The sequence below is a fragment of the Monodelphis domestica genome, chromosome 2 (assembly GCF_027887165.1).
Source record: "Monodelphis domestica isolate mMonDom1 chromosome 2, mMonDom1.pri, whole genome shotgun sequence".
Classification (NCBI taxonomy): domain Eukaryota; kingdom Metazoa; phylum Chordata; class Mammalia; order Didelphimorphia; family Didelphidae; genus Monodelphis; species Monodelphis domestica.
This window is the reverse complement of record NC_077228.1, coordinates 26,133,124-26,157,550: the sequence shown is the minus strand read 5'-3', so window position 1 is coordinate 26,157,550 and position 24,427 is coordinate 26,133,124. Positions and strand designations below refer to the sequence as shown.

The following is a 24,427-nucleotide window of genomic DNA, read 5'->3' as shown; positions in this document are numbered from 1 at the left end:
TTTGGGGGAGTGAGGGAAAGACTATTAATAAAGAGATTCCCCACACACACCCCAACTCCTTTGCTATCTTTTCCTCTCTTAGATACCTTGCCAACCAATTTTACCTTTGGAACATCTCTTGTATATGTTCCCTCTTCTCTTTTTTGACAGTTATAAGAACCTAGTCTGAATTCCCATCTCCTTATACCTGGACTATTACAATAGCCTACTGGTTGGTTTGCCTGCCACAACTACACCAGTTTAACCTCTTCACAGCTGTCAAAATGATCTTCTTAAAGCAGAAGCTTGACCATCTCCCTTCTTGTTTAATTCAATAAATTCAAATGGCTCCCTATTACCTATAGGATCAACTGTAAAATCCGTTGAGTTTTTAAAGCTCTTCATAACCTGCTATAAACGCATTTTCAATCTTCTTACACCTTATATATTCTATTCTGTTCCCCTTCCCCAGAGATTCTATGATTCAGTGATACTGGCCTCCTTGTTGTTCCTTGAACAGGATATGCTATCTCCCAAGTCTGGTCATTTTCACTGACTGAACCTGGTGCTCAGAATGCTCTCCCTCCTTATCTCTATCCTTTGACCTTCCTGGTTTCCATTAAGACCAGGCTAAAATCTTGCCTTCTGCAACAAGCCTTTCCTGATCCCCCTTAATTCTGGTGCTTTCCTTCTGTGATTGCCTTCATCTTACTTAGTTAGTATATAGCTTGTTTGTACACAGTTGTTTGCTTGTTTCCTCCCTCCTCCCTTCTGGTTGACTCCCTTCTGGCAGGACTAGGCTATAGCCCAAAGGAATAGGGTGCTCAATTATCAATCTTTATGCAAATAGTTCCCAAATTCATTTGTATATATCTTGCTCCAGTCTTTCATGGCCAACCGCCTGGTATCTTAAACTCACTACACCCAACACAAAATCTGTCATCCTGACTCTGAGTACTTCTACTGGTTGACCTCCATGACTAAATACTTTCCCTCCTCATCCCAGTCTCTTGGCTTTCTTGGCCTTCATCAAGTCCCAGCTAAAATTCCACCCATTATAAAAAGCTTTTTGTGATTTTCCTTTATTCTAGGGCCCTGCCTTTGTTGACTAACTCCAACTTATCCTGTTATAGCTTGCTTGTACATAATTGTTTTCATTTTGTCTCTCCCTTTAGACTAAGTTCCTGAAGGATGTTTTTTGCTTTTCTTTGTATCCTCTGGACTTAGCACAACATCTGGCACATAGTAGGTACTTAATGTTTATGAACTATCTTCCCCTCATCCCACAATTTGCCCCTTTTCCAAACTTTGCTACCCACCATCATCTTCCCCATCACCCAGGTGTCACTCACCATGAAATCATCTCCATCTCTTGACTTTCACTTGTTCTTCCTATCCTATCACTTGCCAAATCTATTTTTACAACATCTCTTGCATCTATTTCCTTTTCTCCATTTACACAGCCTCCACTCTAGTTTATATATTCATTACCTCTTGCCTGGACTTTTGTACTTGCTTTCTAATTAGTGTCCCTTCTATCAGTATTCTCCTTCTCCAGTCCATCCTGCCACAACTGTCAAATTGATATTCTTAAAATATAGATCTTACTATGTTATTCTCTTACTCAAGAATCTTCAGGGGATCCCTATTGTTTCTGAAACAAAATATAAACTCTTCCATCTGGCATTTAAAGTCCTCTGTAGTCTGACTCCTACCTGCCTTTCTAGTTTTATTTCCTATTATTCCCCTTCCTGGGTTCTCTGATCCAATCAGACTGGTCTTCTAGTTGTTTCCCACATAGAATTATTTGATATATAGCTTCATCCAATACATTGATAAAAAATATTGAGTGGAATAAGGTCAAGGGCAGAGCACTGTGGCACTGCACTAGAAATAGTCCTTAGATTGTCCTATAAATCATTAATCCCTGGGTCTAATTATTCAGCGAGTTCCATATACTGCCCCTCCTTCTCTCTAACTTCCAAGAGTTGTACCTAGTTCTGCCATCCAGAGCCATGCAGAATCAATCCTTCCCCTTTTTCCTATGATAGTCCATCAAATACATGGAGATAGTAATCATGCCCCTTTAATTCCCAAGCCTTGTCTTCACTAGGTTAAGCATTCTAAATTGCCTCAATAGTTCTTAGGATTACCTGAGTTTGAGTTGCCTTCCTTTGGGCACTTTCTAGTTTGCCAATGGCCCTACACTGGGAGTGATCAGCACTGGACACCACCCTCGATATGGTCTAATCACTGCCGAGAGGGCAGTAGGACCTGCATTCATTGTGCATCAATTTCATCCAATTCATTTATGTACCACAATGTGTCTAGCTACCCCACAACTGATGGGTACCTTCTTTGTTTCTAGCTCTTTGCTCCTACAAAGAGTTTGATGATGAGTGTTTTGGCGTGTATTTTGCAATAAAGTCTTTCTTTGGCTTCCTTGGGGGTTATGCTTGGCAATGGGATCTTCAGGTCAAAAGGTGCGAACGTTTTAGTCACTTTTAAAAAATATATATAATTCTAAATTGTTTTGCAGAAGGCTTGGGCCAATTCTCAGCACCACCCACACTGTGTTGTTTGCCTTTCTTCCCACCTTGTACATAACTACCTTATATTTATTCACTCTGTGCTGTATATGCTATACTTACATAGGGAGTTGTTGTCTCCTCATGAGACAGGATTATTTCATATAGTGTGTACTCAACTCCCAGCACCTGGCTCAGTGTAGGTATCTATTAATGAATGCTTGCTGGTTCCTTACTGAATCCTTTGTCATCAGTGTGGTACAGAAGAATAAACAAGAACTGGGGAGTCAGAAGACTTGGGTTCACATCTTACTTCTAATTCTCACCACCTGTGTAAGCTTGGATGAATCCCCTTCCCTGGACCTCAATTTCTTTGTCCGTAAGACAAGGGAGCTGGATTACATGGCTGCTGTTGTTCCATTCAGCTCTAGGTCGGTCGAGGATCCTCTGTGTACCATTGCATCTCCTTTTTCAGACAACAGACTTCTATTAAGAGCCCCATTGGCTCTTTTAGCAGTTATATCACACTGGTGACTGCTGTTGTCTCCCCCGTTAAATGTAAATTTGTTGAAGGCAGGAACTGTTTTGTATCCCTTCTTAGGGCAGTGTCTAGCGCACAGTAATAACTTAATTAAATTTAAACAACGTCAAGTCACTGCCTATTGGTTAATAAATTGGGCATCAATCCCATCACTGTTTGTGCCATTGATTCTCTGAGTATAAATATAGGACTTTTTATTCCCATTTATCAAACCATAGAATATCAGTATTCAAAGGACTTTTGAGATCCTTTGTCCAATCCCTTTATGTTCTAGCTGAAGAAATTGAGGCTAGAGAGGATAGGTGACTATTCCAAGGTCACACAGTATATTAATGACAGAATTGGAGCAAGAACTCCAGTCTCCTAAATCCCAATCCCATGCTCTTTCTTCCATACCAACTTGTCTCCTCTTCACCTCTTTATAGATTTTACCATATGAGAGTCAGCTTATTGTTCTGAAGTATTAAGGTGGTTTGGGGTTTCAATTATGCCATATCATGCCTTAGTGGTCCTCAGATTTTGACAAGTATTCTGTGGATGATTCGCCTTTCAGGTCATTGACAAAGATGTGCAGGGTCCTGTGCTGTGTAGACTTGGAGAGGGGATGGTACTGTGATAACTAAAGGAGTGCTATTGCCCTTTAAAGAGGCGAAAGATTAGTGGGGAAGGCAGAGCATAATGATTGTAGAACACTTCGAGGCAACGAGGGATCAGTGACCGATACTGCCACAGACGGGAAAAGTCAGAGGAAGTGACCAGCAAGGGCTTCAATTTGGTGGAATGGGAAGGAAGGGTAGGAAGTGCTCCTTCCTGGAGTCATGCCATGATTTGAACCTTTGAGTCAGATTTAATCAAAGAGGAAATGGAAAGGGCATACCTAGAGGGGGATGGACAAAGGTAAGGAGGTGGGGTGGCACTTGGCATGTTCAAGAGAGTAACAAGCAAGTCAGTGTAGTTGGAAAAGAAGGGATACATGGATGTACATTTGTGAGGCAGGGAGGAGATAAAGTGTTGGAAAAGCAGGTTGGCATCAGTAGGGGGAAAGACAATGCCAGAATGTGAAGTGTCAAATGTGTTTTCTCCAGTGGTATAAAGCACTGTCAATTTCTGAGCAATTGTAATTCATCCTGGGAGATTGCTTGGACCTTCTGCTAAGTCCTTGGATGATTTATGGTATTCTAGAATCACAGAATGTCAGAATTGGAAGAAGCCACCTAGACCAACATGTATCACCTACTAGGTGGTTCTCCAGTTTTTCCTTGAATGCTTCTACCGAATCGGAACTCACTCTCTTCCGAGGCAGTCCAGTCCATTTTGGGATAGCTTTAGTTCTAAGTTTTCCTGATGATCTAGCTACCATTTTTGGCTCCAACCTGACAGGCCAAGCAGGGTTAGTTACTCTCTTCCACATGACAGCTATTCATATTCTTGAATACTAGCATCAAGTTCACCCTAAATCTTCCTTTATCCAAACTAAACACATCCAACTCTTTCTTCTGATCCCCAGGTATCATGAACCGGAGGCTCTTCATCATCCTCATCTCTGTCCTTGGGATGCTTTTCACCTTGCCAATAGTATTCTGTGGTTCCCAGAAGTGAATGCAGTTCTCCAGATGGGGTGTGACCAGGGCAGAGTAGAGGAGGACCATCACCTCCCTTGTTCTAGGTGCTGGGCACTATGATGATAAGTAGTAGGAGAAATGCTCCCTTGAGTCTCTTACCCACACTACCTGACACCCAGACTAGCCTTAAGATGAAAAATGACTTTGAGAACCTGTTAAGGGAAGCCAGTTTCAGCCAACAAAGAACTATCTTCCTATCCCTTTCATTAAGAATGACACCTGATGCTTCTGGCCAGACACAAAACCCACTGGCCCAGTTAGAATAAAATTCTAGAATCAAAGCATATCAGAGGGGGCAGCTGGGTGACTCAGTGGATTGAAAGCCAGGCTTAGAGACAGGAGGTCCTGGGTTTAAATCTGACCTCAGATACTTCCTAGCTGTGTGACCCTGGGCAAGTCACTTAACCCTTTTTGCCTCATCCTTACCACTCTTCCGCCTTAGAACCAATACACAGTATTGATTCTAAGATGGAAGGTGAAGGCTTTTCTTTAAGCATACCAGAGCTTGAAGGCATCTTTGGGCCTAACCTTATTTCTACAGAAAAGGACATTGTGGCCCAGGGTGGGAAGCAACTCATTTTACAAATGATGAAATTGAAACTCAAATAGCTAATAAGTGACAGAGTCAGAATCTGAACTCTGCTCTGACTTCAAGCCCCCAGCTCCTTCCACCACACACTGCCTACCTCCAACGAGACAATGCATATCAAGTGCTTGAAAAACCTTGAAAATGTCTGTAAATGTCTCGTGTTGTGGCCTCACCTCATACAAGTGGATCTTATTTCCCTGACTCCAAGCATTCATTCATTTATCCAACAGAATCTATTTTTTTCCTCTAATAAAGTGCTGGTTAATTGAAGAAAAATCAAATCAAAGTGACAAAAATGTTTACATTAGTATTTTAATGTTTGCAGAGCACTTTAACAGGATTATCTTATGGAATGTCCCTAACAATCCTGTGGGGTAGCTGTTATTAACATCCCCATTTTATGAATGGGACAACTAAGGCCAAGAGAGAGGACTTGTAAAGGATATGTAAAGGATTTGCCTAAAATCTTGTAGTTTCACTAACCCACTGAATCAAGACTTGAACTCAGGTATTCCTGCCTTCAGTTCTAGTGTTCTATCTACTGTGCTATACTACCTCTCAAAGACAGGGGTTTAAAGGTAGGAAGTATATGCTTCTTTTCTTTGTCAAGTTAAGTCAGATCAACAACCATTTATTAATTACTAGTAGTTATTATTCAGTTGTGTCTGATTCTTCATGACCCTACTTGGGGCAAAGATACTGGACTGGGTTGCCATTTCCTTCTTCAACTCTTTTTATAGATAAGGAAACGGGGACAAACAGGGTTAAATGATTTGCCCAGAGTCACACCACTAGTAGGTTTCTGAGGTCAGATCTGAACTCAGGTCTTCCTGATTCCAGGCCTGGGGTACTCTATCTATTGCCACCTAGCTAAACCTGAGAATATAAATACAAGCATAAAGACAACCTGTGCCCTCAAGAAATTTGCACTGGGATGGGGGAAGACAATAACACAAAAGAAAGCTAGAAGAAGGTGAGAAAAGGAAAGGAAGGTGAATGCTGGGGGCTGGTTGACTATGCCTGGGGAGTCAAGAGTATAGCCTGGAGAGGAATGAAGACTTGGCTGGCATAAGCATCCTCCTTAAAATGAAGGAGAAACCAGAGGAACGCAACCAGGATGGAGAACGGTCTTGAATTCATGCCATAGGAGGAAGTATTCAGCCTAGAGAAGAGAGTATTATTGGGATCGTGATAACTGTCTTCAAGGACTAGAAGGGCAATCACATGGGAAAGGAAGCAGCCTTATTCTCCTTGACCTCAGAAGGCAGAACCAGGGGTAATAGGAAGAAGTTGCAAAGAGACAGATTTTGGCCAGATGAAAGGAACACTTCTCAATAATAAGAGCTAATCTTGGGAAGTAGTGGGCTCCCCTGCCCTGGAAGTCTCCAAACAAAGGCTGAATGAACCACTCATGGCTGGTTGTTACAGAGAGGACTCTTGGTCATCACTTGGACATTTGTTTTGACATCAAGTTTAAACTAGCTCTTTGGGCTTGCAAGTTGAAGAGGCTTGCCATTTCAGAATTCTGTGACCAAAGGCGCTAAAAAACCTTTCCAGACGACATCATCACGTTGCTACAGAAGTGGCTTCTGCGAGTATTCCAGTGCATTGTTTCCATTAAATAATAAATAAAGGGTGACCTATTTAAAACAGACTGTCTATAAAGCCACAGTTATGCTGGCCTGCATAGATGGTTTTATAAAGAAAAAAAAATGCCGAGCAGGAATGATGAACTTGGCAGGGCGAAGCTTCTCTATCTTCAGAGCAGGACGTGAAGACTGATTCTTCTCTGTGTTGCATGGAATGATTGATTCCAAATAAATCCAACTTCCCAAGAGGCCAATTTGACCTTTCTTGTTGATATTCTTGTATATGGCATTCCGGAGAAAATTAAGATTAGAATGGGTTCTAATGGTTTTGGAAGGCAAAGGAAGTTTGGGGAACTAATGAGTAGTGAATCTTCCCTGTAAATCAATTATAAGACCCCTTAAACAACCCTTCAGACCATACCAATGAACCCTAAGAGGGCAAAACTTTCTTTTCATCCCTAAGATGTGTAGAGTATCAGAGGTATGCAAAGCCAGCCAGGGCTACCTTTTGGCAGGCAAGTCATTTCTCTTGGCAGTTTGTCTATTCTTTTTCCATCCTTTCTTCATTGACCCCACTCAATACACTGTTTTTAGCTGTCATGATTTCTGTCTCTGTACTCTCTCTCTTGATGATCTCATTCAGTCTCAGAACTCCAATTATCACCTCTATATGAATGACTCTATAATCTACATCACCAACCTTGGACACTTTCTGGATGCCCAGACCTGCATTCATAACTGTTTGCTGATCATCTCCCCCTGAATTTCCTGCTGTCTGGTTCCTCAAGCTCAGCATATTCAAAAGTGACCTTGTTATCTTCCTACCAAACCAGTTTCTTCTTTTAATTTCCCTGTTTCTTTTGGAAACTTTGGGACCATATTCTCTCTAGCCCATATTCATAACTTCAGAATGAGTTGTTTCCTTTCTCTCAGCTTCCATGTTGTCAGTCAAATTCCACAGATCCTTTTTCATCATGTTTTTCACTTTTTTCTTCAATTTTCCATTCTTGTTCTTTTGATCCTTAGCTCAAACTTCCATTTTCTCTAATCTGAACCATTGCAATAACATCCAAACATTTCTCCCCACCTTCACTCTCTCCTTTCTAGTCTTCAACCCCAATTGATTCTTTATATGTTGCCAGATTAATCTTCCTAAAGCATACCTCTAATTGCATCATCCCCTTGCTCAAAAATAATAAACGGCTCCTTATCACCTACCAAAGTCCAAATCAATCAGTCAATTAATTAATCATCATCCAATAAATATTCATCAAGTGCCTTCTATATGCCAGATTCTGCTAAAAGCTGGGGCAACAAAGACAAAAATATAACTATCTCTTCCTTCAAGAAACTTACATTCTAAAGGGAAGGTGGCATGGACATGTATAATAGTGGTAACCAGTATATGGTAGGACCAGTATATATATATATATATATATATATATATATATATATATATATATATATATATATATATGTGAGGTGTATGCAGATTTATACTGTCTGGATAGTTCCAACCATGAGTGGCTCAAGGGTTGGTTCTATATGATGTTAAAAAAAGTCTTCTATTTGGCCACAAAGCTGGAAGAACTGATGACTAGAGAATTACTGAACTGGACCTGATACAAATGGAGTATTCTGTTCATTTCTCCGTCTTTTTCCTCTGTGGGTGTGAGTAGGCAAAACTACTTTAAACTGGTTCTGAGAATTGGTTGGGAGAAGGACATCATTCCTGTCTCCCATCCCATGGTGGCTGTGAACATGTGGGCACCTCTGTCTTTTTGTATTTATTGTTTTTTGGTACTAGGAAAACGAGTACTTTGAGGTAAACATGTCAAATAATGTCCTTGTGAATGGAGAAGATCCTAAGGTCTCACTTGGCAACCAGTTAGTAGAAGTAACTACAGGAATTGGGAAGTGATTGAGCAGTAAACATTAAGATAGATGTGCCTAAGCACTTCCAAGCAAAACTTTTGAACACTGCAAGATCTGGAAAGACTGAAATGTGGAAGCTGAGCAGTCTAGCCCAGCAGCTGCCAAGACTAGCAAGAAATCAGTACAGCCAAAAGATTTGCTTGACTTGTTCCAACATCTAAATATCATATTCCAACCTTTCTGCTCCTTTAACATGGTAGTTGCTAAATCTTGTGTGATTCTGACTGGCTCTGGTGTATTTGAATGTTTTTTTTTTTTCTGATTACTTGAAGTATTTTTCTCTTTGACCTGGGAACTCTGGAATTTGGCTATAATATTCCTGGATTCATTTTAGGATCTCTTTCAGGTGGTTTTTGGTGAATTCTTTCCATTTTAATTTCACCTCTGGTTCTAAAATATCAAGACAACTTTCCTTGATAATTTATTGAAATGATATTTAAGCACATACTTTGATCATAGCTTTCAGGTAGACCATTAATTCTTAAATTATCTCTCCTCAATATATTTTTCATATCAGTTGTTTTCCTGATGATCTATTTCACATTTTCTTCAATTTTTTTCCCATTTTTTGACTTTGTTTTGTTTCTTCTTGATGTCTCATGCAGTCATTACCTTCAACTTGCCCAGTTCTGATTTTTACAAAATTATTTTCTTCAGTGAGATTTTGTACCTCTTTTTTCATTTGGCTAATTCTACTTTCTAGGAAGTTATTTTCATTAGTGAAGTTTTGTATCTTTTTCCCACTTGGTCAGTTCCATTCTTTAAGATATTTTCTTCAGTATTTTTATGCTTCTTTTTACCAAGCTATTAATTTTCTTTTTATACATTTCTTTCTTTGCTGTCTTTTGTTTACCTAGTTTTTCTTCTAACTCTCTTTAATTGATTTTTGAAAATAATTTCTTAGCTCTTCTAGGAATTCTTGTTAGGCTTATATCCAAGTTGCATCTTTTTCCTTTGAGGCTTTGCATACAGCTATTTTGGCTCTATGGGCTTCTTCTGACTTTGCATCTTGATCTTACCTGTCACCATAACAGATTTTATGGTCAGGTACTTTTTTATTGTTTCCTCACTTTTCTACATGTTAAAGTTGGGTTCTGTTTCCAGCATGGAGGGGGGGGGGGGGATAGAGGAAGAATCACTGTCTCAAGATTCAGGCCTTTTCACAATGATGTTTTCAGTTAGTTCTAGGGATTTGGAAGGTTTCTGTGTGTCCAAAGTGGTGTAATTTGGGGAGAGGTGTGGACACTGCTCTCTTGGTCTGTACTCTGATCCTTATCCAGGAAGGGCCTCTGATCCCTTGGGATTGCAATTGATATTGCTCCTCAGGACTTCTATTCCCTTGGAATTGGAAGTGATACTGTTCCTTGAGGTTCCTGATCCCTTGTGACTGAAAACAATACTACTTCTCAGGATATCATCTCCTTCTTAACTGAAAGTCCTCCTCTCCATCCTTGAACTGAGATCCAAAAGAGGGTATAGGTGATGGAACTGATCAACAGCATCTGGTCCTATATCCAGTGCTAGCACAGTGTCCTCTAATATTTTTTTACTATTTTCCAGATTCCTTTACCATCTCTGGCTTGAGAGCTCTGGAAGCTGCTGCTTCTTCTGTTGCCATTATCTATTCCCACCACTGGTGTTTCATCCACTTGTACTTTGGACCAGCCTCTCTATCACAGATTTCTCTTTCTGATCCCCTAAGTTGTCTTGGGCTGGAAGGATGTCTCACCATGACCTTTTGTCAACTTTGACACTCCAGAATTCTAGTTGAGGCATTATTTTAAAGTTGTTGAGATTGGCTTAGTGCTTCCTCTACTGGCTTTGCCCCCTAGAAGTCCCATCCCAACAGCTGAGAACCCATATCCTGCAAAGAGCAAGTCCAACTGAGTAATAGAGCAACTCATCCTTCACCTATGTCCCATCTGACAGTGAACTGCATGAGGACCCTTCAAAGGGAGAAAAGGACTTCCAGGACCAAGAATCAGGCATAGAATCAATCAACCCATCAACAAGAATTTACTGTGTTCATTGTCTTACAGGCTCTACACTAGGTACTGGGAATACAAAGACTAAAAAAGAAATAGTCTTTAGACTTTAAGAATTTTCAAGCAATTAGAAGAGAGTTCAAATCCTTTCCTAGGCACTTACTAGCTGTGTGACTCTGGTAAAGTCACTTTTCCTCTTTGAGCCTCAGTTTTCTCACCTATAAAATGGAGATGAAAAATGGTCCCCAACTCCCAAAATCTTTGAGGACTTTAAATGGGATATTGTTTGTAAAGGACTTTTTAAGCTTGCAAGAACTATATACATGTGAACTGTTATTACCACAATGACTCCTATTTGAACTGAGTTCTAATTTTACTGGAACCTTTAGGGTTACTTCCCCACTGGGGGAGACCCAGGCCCTAGCTGAAAGTCATTCCCTAGTTGCTTACAAAGTGGTTATTGAGATACTAAGCAGGAATATGAGGATTCAGGCATGTTTCTGTTTCTGGGTCAACAAGACACTTATCATGTACTCAGTCTGTTTCCCCTGAACCTCCGGAGTTGAAGTAGCCAAGGGAAGCTGACAAGTAGGGTAACCACTGTTTTGGGTAGGAAGAGAGGGAAAAGGGAAGCCTTTTCCCCCTATACTTTTCTATATCTTCCTAAGTATTTACAGGGCCCCATGAATACAGAATCTCCACCTCCAGAGAGTGGCTATACCACTGAATGAGCAGAATCCTATCAATCTTGACATTCTTGCTATAAGTGAAACCAGAAAACAAGAGGAAACTAAAGAGGGATGGAAGGATGGTTCATAGGTTCTCCTTGGAAAAGCAAATAAAAAAGTTGGCAGAATTGGCTTTATCATGCATCCAAAGGAAACAAGAAACATCATTTCACAGGACAGTTGATCATCTTGGATTTCAGTACTCATGATAAATATTTGCAAAAAGACGGCCCTGAAGATAATTACAGCTTCTGAGCCAGCTTCCCTTGCAGAGGATAAGGAAACAGAGAACTGCTACAAAGATCAATGCAAAACCTTCCAAGCTAAATCAACATCTACTCTTGCACTCTGGAAAAGAGCAAAAAAGAATGTTGAAAAGTACTGTTCAGGAGGAAGAAATAGGAGTAGCCAGGACCTTAGGGAGTCTATAGAAGTAATTTACCATAAGTATATTTTTCAAGAAGAGAGAGCCTTTGGTCATAGCGAGCACAAAGAAATATCACAAAAAATTGAAATTGATTTTAATCTAATAGGCAATAAATGCCTGGTTTCCAATATGGTCATTGTTTCCAAAATCAACTGGCTGTATAATCAGAGCACTAAATTTCTAGTCAAATTCAATGCCAAATCAGAAGAAATAAAGCAAATAAGGGGAGCATATAATGCCTAGTTGAGGCAACTCTAACCTTATACAATTTGAGGAGGTATCAATACCCAAAATGGGAAATAGATAAAAGAACCAACATTAACATAAGCTATCACCATTTCCTATGGAATCTGAACTAATATAAGCCAACTATTACATTGAGAAGAGCAAAAGAGATGAGAATTCCCTCTTAGTCAACAAACAATTATTAGTCTTATCAATGAGAGAGAAGAATCATAAAAGATAAATGTAGTTGAAAGGGTTCCAGATCTTGAAGGACAGCACCTGGATTCAAATTTGGGTCTACCACTTACTGCCTATATAATCTTGGTCAAGTAACTTAGTCTTTGTGGGTCTCAGTTTTATCATATATAAAATAAGAGTGTTGGACTAGATCACTTTAAGTTATCACTAGGAACAGCAATGACTCACAAACCAGGAAGAAATGAGGAGAATAGGTGGAAAAAAGATTTTAAAAAAGATCACAGAAAATTTGGCAAGAGAATATAGTAAGTATCTAATAAGTATTTGTTGACTTGTTGATGAGCTAAGTCATAGTATCCCCCCAAAATTTAAGGATGAAAATGAAAGGAGTGCAACGAAAATATCTACTAAGATTTCCATGCAAACCATTTTTTTCCCCATTAATGATAGTTCAGTCACCACATTTGGACTCAGAGTACAGTCTCTAACTTGCTACATAAGAAAGTAGGAATATCAAGAAAGGACAGAAATATTAGTGGGTTTAAAGCAAGTACATACAGTCTATTCCAAAGGTGATACATTTTTTTTTTAAACCTTTACCTTCCGTCTTGAAGTCAATACTGTGTATTGGCTCCAAGGCATAAGAGTGGTAAGGGCTAGGCAATGGGGGTCAAGTGACTTGCCCAGGGTCACACAGCTGGGAAGTGTCTGAGGCCAGATTTGAACCTAGGACCTCCCATCTCTAGGCCTGGCTCTCAATCCACTGAGCTACCCAGCTGCCCCCGGTGATACAATTTTAAAGGCACTTAGGGACCAATTCTCAAGATATCTGGAAGAAGAGACAATATTAAACTTTTGTGAGGGAAAAAAACCAGACTTCATTTTTTTAAAAAGACAATTGTGTGCCTACTTGTCCATCTCTACAATATGTCTATGTGAATAAGCTGCCCAACAATGAAGGCACCTTTGAGTGAAAATGGAATAGATGGGTATCATTTGCAAATGATATGCTACAATTGATTTCATTCTTATACTCGTACAATGGACTTAAAAATATAGAAAATGCAAATTCTCACTTTGCTTATTGTCTTTTTCCCTCAAACTCTTACCTTCCACCTTAGTAAGAACTCTAAGACAGAGGGACAAGGGCTAGGCAAACACAGTTAAATAGCTTGCCCAGGAACACATAACTAGGAAGTATCTTTGAACCCAGACCCTCCCAACTTCAGGCCTGGTGCTTTATCTACTGAGCCACCTAGTTACTGCAACTCTGATCACTGTTGATGGACTATTAAAAAAAAAAAAGCCTTTGATACAGAGGAACAAAATACCACCTCCAATAAGATGTCTCCTTTGCATATGTTAAAATCATGTAGGATTCCTTGAAAACATTAATACTTGAGATAAATCGTCAAAGATGATTAGGGACCATTGATATTTTTTTTGAAAATTTTATTTAGTCAATTTAGAACATTATTCCTTGGTTATAAGAATCATATTCTTTCCCTCCCCTTCCCACAACTGACTCGCAATTCCACTGGAATTTACATGTGTCCTTGATCAGAACCTATTTCCATGTTGTTGGTGTTTGTACTAGGATGTTCATTTAGAGTCTACATCCCCAACCATATCCCCTTGACCCATGTAATCAAGCAGTTGTTTTTCTTCTGTGTTTCTATTCCCATTGTTTTTCCTCTGAATGTGGAGAGCATCTTTCTCATAAGTCTTTCAGAATTATCCTGGATCATTGCATTGCCACTAATGTAGAAGTCGATTCGATTGTACCACAGTGTATCAGTCTCTGTGTACAATGTTCTCCTGGTTCTGCTCCTCTCACTCTGCATCACTTCCTGGAGGTTGTTCCAGTTCACATGGAATCCCTCCAGTTCATTATTCCTTTGAGCACAATAGTACTCCATCACCAACAGATACCACAATTTGTTCAGCCATTCCCCAAGTGAAGGGCATCCCCTCATTTTCCAATTTTTGGCCACCACAAAGAGCGCAGCTATGAATATTCTTGTACAAGTCTTTTTCCTTATGATCTCTTTGGGGTCCAAACCCAGCAGTGCTATGGTTGGATCAAAGGGCAGACAGTCTTTTAGCTCCCTTTGGGCATAGTTCCAAATTGCCCTCCAGAATGGTTGGATCAATTCACAACTCCACCAGCAGTGCATTAATGTCCCAACTTTGCCACATCTAGGGGCCATTAATATTAAGTGAGATATAAACTAGGGAAATGTAGGTTTGCCAAAGATATTTGACTCTGTGATGCCCAGCATAGAAACTACTCTATGGAAAAGGGAGTCACTATCAATGATAAGATCCTCCAAATATTCTTGTTTGTGGACAGCATTGTGCTGCTGGTATTGAGCCTGGAAGGCTGCATAGATTTCAGTGAGATCCATATTAGCTCAGGGGAGACCAGCCTAACTATCCACACAGGAAAAACCAAGTGGATGAAAAATACTTATAGTCCAGAGTTTGTTATGCTGTTAGAGACAGTTCATCAGTTTATAGATCTTAGATAGACACATTAGATGGTCAATGAACAGGCAGAAAAGAGTGGGCTAGATTACCTTTCAGAAACTGTTATACTTGTGTTTAAAAACAATCAACATCATTTGTCTAAAAAAGATCTAGATTTTTGTGGACTTCATTCAATGAATGGTATGGTAACCAAAAATGCTAACTAACACTTAGGCCAGGATAGGGTTCCACTGTTCTCTGGCTTGTTCAAGCTACATCTGGAGTATTATGTACAGTTCTGGGTGCCATGACCTATGAAAGAGGGTTACCATAGGTAAAAGGGGAGTAACCAGAGGAGCCTTGATTCCAGGTCATATGTGGATCAGTTGAAGGAACTAGGGATCTTTATTTTGGAGAAGGCTCATGGAAAACTCTATAGCTGCCTTGGGGAAAAAGGATTTGATTTATTCTGTCTGTTCCCAGAGGGTGGAATCAGGAAGATAGAAGATCAAACTTATTTCTAGAAGAACCTTTCTAACAATTAGAGCTCTTTAAAAGGGGAATGGGTTGTATCACCCTGGGCAAATAGCTTAACCCCCATCGCTTAGCTCTTACCACTGTTGTGCCTTGGAATCAAAACACAATACTGATTCTTAGAAAGAAGGTAAGGGTTTAAAAAATAAGTGGAATGGGCTGCCTCCAGAGAAGGTGAATTCCTCCTCCTAGAAAGTCTTTCAGCTGAGGTTGGATAAGCTATGTTACAGTGGGGCTTCTGACCATATTGGTCAAATGAAACTGCATTCACCTAATTACTCTTGAGAAGTATATAAGTGATCTCTCAATGACCAAATCTAAACATGTTTTCTCAAGATGTTTTCCTAATCCTTCTTGAGTTATCTCCGTAGCATTTGATGCTGTTGATCTGTTTCTCATTCTGGATATTCTCTTCTCTCTAGATTTTCATGACACTGCTCTCTCCTGGTTCTCCTCCTGCCAGGCAGGCCACTCCTTCTCAATCTTCATTGCTGTATTTTTGCCCATGTTATACCCACTAACTACATGTGAGCCTTCTTCCCTTCTATCTTTGAGACAGCTGGTGGCTCAGTGGATAGAGTTCTGGCCCTGGAGTTAAGAAGACCCAAATCCACTCTCAGACACAAGTTGTGTGACCTTGGGCAAATCACTTCACCTCTGTCTGCCTCAGTTTCCTCAATTATAAAATGGAGATAATAATAGTACCTATTCCCCAGGATTGCTATGAGGATCAAGCACTAGCTATTATTAATATTATTGTTGTCATTATTATATCTCTACATAGTCTCATTTGGTGACATCATCTCCCACATGCTTGATTATCGCCTCCATGAGGGTGACACTCAGCTTTATACATCTAGCCCTAGCTTCTTTCCTGAGCTTTCCTGAGTCCTATATCACCAGCTGCTTATTGAACAATCAGAATGAGTTTCCTGTGGGTATCTCAAACTCAGCATGACCAGAACAGAATTCATGTTATCCTGAAAACGCTTCACTCTTCCAAATTTCCCTGTTACTGTTGAGCAAGCCTCCATATTCTCAGTCCCCCAGGCTTATGATCTCAGTGCCATCCTTGTCCTCTTCTTCTCACTCCTTCCACACAGCCAACTGGCAAGCTTGTTATTTCTTTCTCCACATCTCTCTAAGATGTCCCTTTTGTCCCACTCACCAGTCATCAGCTGGTGCAAGCTCTCATCAGCTCTCACCTCTTCTATTACAACAGCCTTCTAATTGGACTACGGACCTCATGATTCATCTATCGTTACCAAAACAACTTTCTCAAAGTCAAGGTCCGACCATATTATTGCCCTAATCAATAAACTCCAATGGCTCCTTCCTACTTCCAAGATCAAATATAAACTTTGACATTTAAAGTGTTTCACAAACTAACTTCTTCCAGCCTTTGTATGTCTTCCAACATTCACCTCTCCTCCAAGTGCTCTCCAATCCAGCCACATAGACTTTACCCAATGTTCCTCACCCAAGATACACCAATTCCCATGTCTGTTCTTTGTGCTGGCTCTCCATGTCTGTGATGCTGTCTCCTACCTCCACCTCTTAGTATTCCTGGTTTCTTTTAAGACTCAGTTAATGCACTACCTTTGGCTGGAGACTAATGCCTTTTCCTCCCTAAGCTTCCCTTGTCTCTACATTCTATGTATCTTGTATATGTCTTTTTGGTACATTTTCCTCCTCTCCCATTAGAATATAAGCATTTGGAGAGGAGGAACTCTTTTCCCATGTATCTATGGTGCCTATCACAATGCTTGCCCCACAGTGGGTGCTTAATAAATGTGTGTTGATTGGCCATTTCCTTTTGGGTATGGGTTAGATGAGATGCCTGCTGAGAGGCCCCTTGGAACCCTCAAATTCTGTGATTTTGTGACCAAAACTTCTCCTTATAACAAAGGCTCATCTTTTTAACATCCAGATTATTTCAGTGGTGCTGTATGACTGCAAGTCATGGAACACTACAGTCTCCAAAGAATTCAAGCAGTAGGTCACCCAAAGGGCAATGCAGAGGTCTGTGGTGGGCGTGAGCGGCTGAAACCAATTTCCAGGAAGAAAGTGCACAGGAGATATAAGTCCAGATTGTTCCACTGGAATCCATGCAGCATCAAAAGAGCTTGGGGAGGTTTTCACCATGATGAGTTGGGGGTGGGTGTGTGGATCCTTTGGAGAATCTATGAGAGGACACACTAAGAGATTTCCAAGGAAAAGATGGAATTTGGGTGGGTTGCAATCTGTACCTCTGGGAAGAGTTGCCATGCCCAGAAGAGTACAGATCTGTTAAAGTAAATATTAAGAGAGCTCCATCAGGACAAAATTCCTACACTTGGCTTTGTGAGATATTTATCCCACTCTGTCTTAGGTTATGATTTGTGGACGGATCATATTTTCCTCAGGGTATAGATTTGCTCTGGTGCACCCCTCAATCCATTTGCCTCTTCTTCTTATGGATCTTTGTCAAAATATTCTCATAAAGCTCCTTCTCCATAAAGGATTTACCTAATTGGATGAAACCCACAGAACATTCAGGCAGTGCATCTAAAACAGGAGTTTTTGTGGGCTTAGAATTAGCTGGGAAGGGCCTTCGGAATAGTCAACCCCCTCACTTGAAAGGTAAGGAAACCAAGGTTGTTCTAGATCACACAGGTAGTAAATGGCAGGGCTGGGAATTGTTCCCAGGTTTTTTGACTTCCCATTCCATGTAGCATTAAACCTCAGATAGACCCTTAGTCTTAGAATCAGGAAGAACTAAGTTTGAATCCCACTTCAGACATTTACTAACTATGTGATCTTGGGCAAGTCATTTTACCTTTATAGGCCTCAGTTTCCTTATCTATAAAATGAGAAGATTGGTTCAAGGATCTCTAAGGTCCCATATAGTTTTAAATTTGTAATCCTTTTTCTATTACAGGGATAGCCTAGGGAGTAGAGTGATGATTTCATTGGTTTAGGGAACTCTCAATTGAAGATTATGAATCCAAGGCAGGTCTTGAACTTGACTTTCTATCCTCTACATATACTATCCATTTAAATCTGTTGGATCTCCTTTTCCCCATAGGATCATCCCACTTCCTTTTTTTGGTCATATTCTCAGTTATGTTCTTGTTGTCAGTTTTTGTATGTAAGTGTAAATACTGCAAATTAATTACAACCATGGTGTGCCTGGGCAATATTCATTTTTCACTCATTTTATTTTTCCTATGAGGATAGTTAGACCAAGCTCTTTCACATGAGAGTTCATCTGAAATGGATCTGGGGAGTTTATTGAATTCCAAGTTCACTATAAGTCAGCAGTATGTTGTGGGAGCCAAAAAAGGCTAACAAGATCTTGGACTATACTAAAAGTTATGGTATCTAGATCTAATGAAGTGACAGTCTCATTGTACCCTCTTCCAGTGTGACCACATCTGGAAGTGTTGCATTCCATTCTGAATGCTACATTTTAGGAGGGACATTAATGGGCTGGAGAGCATCCAGAGGCAGGCTTGGGCAACCATGGAAGGATGGTGCCATGTTAGGATCAGTGCAAGGAACTGAGGATGTTTAGGCAGGAAAAGAGAAGACTCAGTGATGACATTATATCTTTAAAAGACTGTCAAAAGGAGAAGGAATCAGACTTCTAGGTCAAGATGGCTCCAGAGTAGAAGCAGAGCTAGTCTTCTCCTCTCCACCAATCAAGACACAGTGCCTCAAAATGAGAAAAATTTCCCCCACCAAGGAGTGAGCTCATCACTTCTCCCCCTCTTCACCTACCATTCCAGAGTCCTAGTGAGCATGGGACAAACTTCTAAGCTCTAGGAGGGAAGCTGACTGAGGTCAACACGAGACTTACCCCTAAGAGAAACTAGACTCGGAACATTGGGAGGCTGAGGAAACGTTGATATAAGGGTGCAGAGCTTGGAGAGAGGGGTTGGCTCACAGCAAAATGCCACAGAGAACTTAAAAAAGTCCTTGGGCAAAAACTTCTCCAGTGACACTCCACACCCAGACCTCTTCCAGGCAATCTTTAAGTTCTCAGGGGCTAGACTTTCTCATAAGAACAGCAAGACTAGGGACCTCAGGAGGCTGAGGAAACATGGAGATAGGGCGTGGAGCTTGGGCAGAGAGAAGTGGCTCAAAGCAAAAACGCCACAGAGACCCAAAAAACAGACTGTGGGTAAAAACCTCTCCAGTGCTCAATACAGAGACTTGCCTACACTCCACACCCAGACCTCTGAGGCAATCTTTGAGTTCTTGGGGGCTGGACCTGCCACTAAGAGCAGCTAGATACTGCTGAGGATTGGAAAAAATATCCTCAGGGCAAAAACCTCTCCAGAGCTCAATACAAAAGATCACCCATATTCCTCACTTAGACATCTGACCAGGAAGGAACAAAGCAATGGCCACCAACTCTCAGGAACTAAAATTCACAAACACCAAAAAAAGGAAGAAGAAAACTTTAACCCTTGATAATTTTTATGCAGAAAAAATCCAGACTAAAAAAGAGACAGCAGAAGATGACAAGCAATTAAAACACACCCAAATTGGTCACAAGTTCTTGAAGACTTTAAATCCAAGATTGTGAGAAAAATGGAAGAGATGTGGCAAGAAAAGTGGGAAATAGTTCAAAAAGGAAATAAGTTTAAAAGAGAGTATCTCCCACTTGGAAATTGAAGCCCAGAAATGAAATGAAATAATAAGCAAATTGAAGACCAGAAGTGACCTGCTGGAAGCCATGAAAAGCAGGATAGATTAAACCAAAAAGGAAAATCAACAGATCTTCACTGAAAAAAACAGTCATTAAAAACTAGAATTGGGCAAATAGAAGCCAATGATCTCACAAGACAGCAAGAATTAATGAAGCAAAGTCAAAAGAATGACAGATTATTAGTCAACACAAGATATCTCATTGAGGGGGATTGACCTTGAAAATAGATCTCAGAGAGACAATTTGAGAATCATAGACCTTCCTAAAAACCTGGAAACAAACAGAAACCTTGACATCATATTACAAGATATTGTTCAAGAAAACTGCCCTGAGGTTCTGCAATAAGAGTGCAAAATAAACATTGGAAGAGTCCATAGATCACCCACTACACTAAATCCTCAAAAGACAACCCCAAGAATGTAATTGCCAAATACAAGGGGGTCCAAGCTAATGAGAAAATATTACAAGAAGCCAGAAAGAGACAATTCAGATATCAAGGAGCACCAATCAGGATTACACAGGATCTGGCAGCCTCCACATTAAAAGACTGCAAGACTTGGAATATGCTATTCAGAAAGGCAAGAGAAATGGGTCTACAACCAAGGATCACCTACCCATCAAAATTGACTATATACTTCCAGGGGAAAGTATGGGCATTCAACAAAATAGAAGACTTCCAAATATTTGTAAAGAAAAGACCAGAACTAAACAGAAAATTTGACATCAAAATACAAAAACCAAGAGAAACATGAAAAGGTAAATGAGAGAGGGGTCTTATTTTTTTCTTTAAGAACCGCAATAAGGCCAAATTGTTTATATTCTTATATGGAAAAATGTTATTTGCAACTGTCAAAAATTGTATTTACTATAATAGTAGTTAGAAGAATTATCCATAGGTAGAGATTGGAGTACTAAGCGGTTTAAAATCATATATTAAAAAAAAGGAGGGGAGGAGAGAAGATGGCACCAAGAAAAACTTGAAGAAATAAGAAAATTAGGATAATCTACACAAAAAGGCACATGGGAGGGGGAGGGGAAGAATACAGCTACGAAAAGGAGAAGAGAGTGCTAAAAGGCAATACTCAAACCTTACTCTCAGTGGAATAAATTCCAAGAGGGAAGAGCATCTAGATCCATTGGGGTATCAAATTCTATCTTACCCTATAGGGAAGTTGATAGGGGAAAACTAAGCAGAGTGGGTGGGGCAGGGAGTTAAAAAGGGGGGAGGGAAATAGAGGGGGAAGGGAATTTAATAGACCCTAAAAAATAAAAAGGGAATAAAAAGGGAGGGGGCAGAAAGGGAGGATGGGGAGGGAAACAACACTAGGGAGGGAGAGTGTGGGGGTAGCTTAAAAAGACCCCCCCAAATAAGAGAGGAATAAGAAGGGAGGGGAGGAGAAAGGAAAGTAAAATAAGCGTGGGGATTAGGGGCTGATTAAAAGTAGAATACTGGTATAGAAGAAAATAGTGAAAGAGGACAGGTCAGGACAGGGAGAGAAAATCAAAATGTTGGGGAATATACAGGTAGTAATCATAACTTCGAATGTGAATGGGATAAACTCACCCATAAAGTGGAAGCAAATAGCAGAGTGGATTAGAAACCAAAATCCTACCATATGTTGTTTACAAGAAACACATGTGAGGCAGGTAGACACACACAGATTAAGGATGAAAGGCTGGAGCAAAATCTATTGGACTTCAACTGAGAAAAAGAAGGCAGGAGTTGCAATCATGATATCTGACAAAGCCAAAGTAAAAATAGATCTGATTAAAAGAGATAGGGATAGGGATAAAAGGCAGTACAGACAATGAGGAAATATCAGTACTAAACATGTATGCACCAAATGGTATAGCATCCAAATTTCTAAAGGAGAAATTAGAGGAGTTGAAGGAGGAAATAGATAGTAAAACTATACTAGAGGGACACATGAGCCTTCCTTTATCAGATCTAGATAAATCAAACAAAAAAATAAATAAGAAAAAATTAGAGTTAATAGATATATGGAGAAAAATAAATAGGGACAAAAAGGAATACACCTTCTTTTCAATAGCACATGTTACATTCACAAAGACTGACCATGTATTAAGACATAAAAACATGGCAAACATGCAAAAGAGCAGAAATAATAAATGCAACCTTTTCAGATCATAATGCAATAAAAATGATAATTAGTAAGGATATATGGAGAGGCAAATCAAAAATTAATTGGAAATAAAATAATATGATTCTCCAAAATTGGTTAAAGAACAAATCATAGAAACAATTAATAATTTCATTGAAGAAAATGACAATGATGAAACATCCTTTCAAAATCTATGGAGCCAAAGTAGTACTAAGGGGGAAATTCATATCCTTGAGTTCATTTATTAACAAATTAGGGAGGGCAGAAGTCAAAGAATTGGGCATGCAAATTAGTAAACTAGAAAGTGAACAAATTAAAAATCTCCAGATGAAAACTAAATTAGAGATCCTAAAAATTAAAGGAGAAATTAATAAAATTGAAAGTAAAAGAACTATTAAATTAATAAACAAGACTAGAAGCTGGTACTTTGAGAAAACAAATAAAATAGATGAAGTACTGGTCAATCTAACCCCAAAAAAAGGGAAAGAAGAAAATCAAATTGACGGTGTCCAGGATGAAAAAGGAGAACTCATCTCTAATGAAGATGAAATCAAGGCAATCATTAAAAACTATTTTGCCCAATTATATGCCAAGAAATATGGCCATCTAGGTGATATGGATGAATATTTACAAAGTTAGAAATTGCCTAGATTAACAGAAAAAGAAATAGAATACTTAGATAACCCGATATTGGAAGAAGAAATTGAACAATACAGAAAAGAACTCTCTAAGAAAAAATCCCCAGGGTCTGATGGATTCACAAGTTAATTCTATCACATTCAAAGAACAACTAATCCCAATACTATACAAACTATTTGACATAATAAGCAAAGAAGGAGTTCTACCAAATTCCTTTTATGACACAAATATGGTACTGATTCCAAAGCAAGGTAGGTCAAAAACAGAGAAAGAAAACTACAGACCAATCTCCTTAATGAACATAGATGCAAAAATCTTAAATAGGATACTAGCAAAAAGCAAGTGATCATGAGGGTTATTCACTATGACCAGGTAGGATTCATACCAGGAATGCAAGGATGGTTCAATATTAGGAAAACCATCCATATAATTGACTATATTAACAAGCAAACTGACAAAAATCACATGATTATCTCAATAGATGCAGAAAAAGCTTTTGACAAAATACAACACTCATTCCATTGAAAACACTGAGCAGCATAGGAATAGAAGGGCCTTTACTAAAAATAAAAAACAGTATATATCTAAAACCATAGCAAACATCATCTGCAATGGGGATAAACTAAAAGCCTTCCCAATAAGATCAGGATTGAAACAAGGATGCCTATTATCACCTCTATTATTTAACATTGTAATAGAAACACTAGCTGTAGCAATCAGAGAAGAAAAAGAAATTGAAGGTATTAAAGTAGGCAATGAGGAGACCAAGCTATTACTCTTTGCAGATGATATGATGGTCTGCTTAAAGAATTCTAGAAAATCAACTAAAAAGCTAGTAGAAATAATCAAAAACTTTAGCAAAATTGCAGGATACAAAATAAACCCACAGAAATCATCAGCATTTCTCTATACTTCCAACTCATTCCAGCAGCAAGAGTTAGAAAGAGAAATTCCATTTAAAATCACCATAGACAATATAAAATATTTAGGAATCTATCTGCCAAGACAAACACAGGAACTATATGAACACAACTACAAAACACTATCCACACAATTAAAACTATATCTAAATAACTGGAAAAACATTAATTGCTCATGGGTAGGACGAGCCAATATAATAAAAATGACCATCCTACCCAAACTAATTTACTTATTTAGTGCCATACCTATCAAACTACCAAAAAACTTTTTACTGAATTAGAAAAAACAATAACAAAGTTTATTTGGGAAAAAAAAGATCAAGAATATTAAGGGAAATAATGAAAAAAATGCAAAGGAAGGTGGTCTAGCAGTACCAGATCTTAAACTGTACTATAAAGCAGTGGTCATCAAAACAATATGGTACTGGCTAAGAGACAGAAGGGAGGATCAGTGGAATAGACTTGGGGTAAGTGACCTCAGCAAGAAAGTCTATGATAAATCCAAAGATAGCAGCTTTTGGGACAAAAATCCACTATTTGACAAAAACTTCTGGGAAAATTGGAAAACAGTATGGGAGAGATTAGGTCTAGATCAACATCTCACACCCTACACCATGATAAACTCAGAATGGGTGAATGATTTGAACATAAAGAAGGAAGCTATAAGTAAATTAGGTGAACACAGACTAGTATACTTGTC

At 39.3% G+C, this 24,427-nt stretch overlaps 1 long non-coding RNA gene across 1 annotated transcript in view; it reads left to right on the top strand.

Annotated features, from left to right (window-relative positions):
• The window catches only part of LOC130457052 (uncharacterized), a 30,051-nt gene extending 8,964 nt beyond the window's left edge, over positions 1–21,087 (top strand). The window contains exon 3 of the long non-coding RNA XR_008916037.1: positions 17,280–21,087. This is a non-coding gene — a long non-coding RNA (uncharacterized LOC130457052). The remainder of the gene's footprint in view (positions 1–17,279) is intronic.
• The last annotated feature ends 3,340 nt before the right edge of the window (positions 21,088–24,427 follow it).